Source organism: Trichosurus vulpecula, chromosome 3 (genome assembly GCF_011100635.1).
Source record: "Trichosurus vulpecula isolate mTriVul1 chromosome 3, mTriVul1.pri, whole genome shotgun sequence".
NCBI classification, from domain to species: Eukaryota; Metazoa; Chordata; class Mammalia; order Diprotodontia; family Phalangeridae; genus Trichosurus; species Trichosurus vulpecula.
The window spans coordinates 338341651-338343455 of NC_050575.1; the positions used below are offsets into that span (position 1 = coordinate 338341651).

Here is a 1805-nt window from a genome sequence, read left to right on the forward strand (position 1 = left end):
TGGGTAAGGTTTTGCAGTTCTCGTGTCTTGCATTAAGCTATTAATTTCCTTTATAATTCTTTTTTTTCCCCAAAAATTTCATTTCTTTTCCAATTATTTTCTCCAACTGTTCTCATTCCATTTATGGGAGAAAAAAATAGATCTTAAAAAATAAAAGCTCTTGCTTCATCAATTCTAGGAGTTCTAGTTGAGTTTGTTGTCATGTTGTATTGTTCTCTGAGGCATTGCTTACTGGTTTTTAGAGTCATTCTGTTATGTATTGGTGTTTCAGCATTCCTATACCTATATTAGCTGATAATGGTAGCATATTTTTTTTTCTCCTTTGTCCATTCTTCCAGGCTTCTTCTTGTTTTTAGACCTGGTGTAAGGTCTAGGTTCTGTAGGACTTCTGGAGCTAAGGTCTAGGCTACTTTCTTGTTGCTGTTTTCTTTGGGTGATGAATGCTATATTTTACTGTGACCTCAGAAACTGCTAGTGAACAGCAAACTTCCAGTGCTCCTAGAATAGCCTAATTCAGGGCAAAGTTCAAGGGTTGACTACTGCTGGACCTCAATCCTTACTAGACAGCTGGAAAGCTCTGGAAGTTCAAAGTGGCACAACTGTAGGTTACCTTTTGGTCTGTTATTACTTTTTTGGTTATTACTCTTTAAGATAGGCTAGATGAAGGAAGTAAGACCCTGTTCTGACCCTGAATCTGAGGCAAACTGCTGCTGCTTCTGGCTTTTGGATTTCTCAGGACACTTCTCAGGGCCTCCCTAGCAAGAACAGTATCACAATCTGCATCTGCAATGAGTATCTCATTTGTATGATCTGTTCCCTATACTTGGAATAAACATTCTTCCTATTAAAAAAATCCCACCTCAACTTCAGGCACTCTGCCATCACTGATGGCCTTCCCAGACTGCCCTGCCCCCTCCCCTCCCTTCTGCTCTTTCTGCTTCCCTCCCCCCCATTCCTCTGTCTTTCCCAGTTGGGCAGGTGTTGGAAGGGGCACCAGTATGGGAGTAGACATCTGCCACAACAAAGAATGGAAAGTCCCACACAAGGCACCCAAGAGCCAGGACATCTGCCTGCAGGTGCTGGTGAAGCTGTACAGGTTCCTGGCCCACAGAACCAACTCAACTTTCAACAATGTTTTACTGAAAAGGCTGTTCATGAGCCCACCAACCGGCCCCCTTGCCACTCTCTTGGATGATCATCAGTAAAGCTGCTGGGCAGAGAAAACAAGAGAGTTGTGATTGTTGGGATTCTGACAGATGATGTGAGGATCCAGGATGTCCCCAAGGTGAGGGTGTGTACCTTTCATGTTACTAGCAATGCCCAAAATTGCATCTGCAAGGGTGATGGGAAGCTCCTCACTTTTGGCCAGCTGGCCACAAGCTCACCCAAAGGCTGGTGCACTGTCCTGCTGTCTGGTACCTGAAAGGGCTGCCAGGGGTACAGGCATCTTAGGAAGGCACCTGGCACTCCCCATAGATGCATAAAACCATATGTCCAATCCAAGGGCTGAAAATTCAAGCCTTCCAGGCCACTGTGCCACTGAGGCTACAAAAACTAATTCCCTTCCTCCTTGTTATATTAAAGATTTTTAGACAACAAAAGAAAATCAGCTCTCCTTGGATCTGCAAGATGGGGCTATTTAAGTGGAGGACAAAGCTGCCAATTCACACACATTCCTGCAATGAATACCTGCGTACAGGCCTGGAGTGCCCTGGCATGAATCTAGAATCTCCTCTAGCCCTGGTGCACAGTCTCTCCCTGGGCCCTGCAGATGTAGTATGGCCTTGGTCTGATACTTTCTCCAA

General features: G+C 44.9%; 1 pseudogene; it reads left to right on the forward strand.

Annotated features, from left to right (window-relative positions):
* Window positions 1-998: 998 nt before the first annotated feature.
* Window positions 999-1543, forward strand: LOC118844082 (annotated as a pseudogene).
* The last annotated feature ends 262 nt before the right edge of the window (window positions 1544-1805 follow it).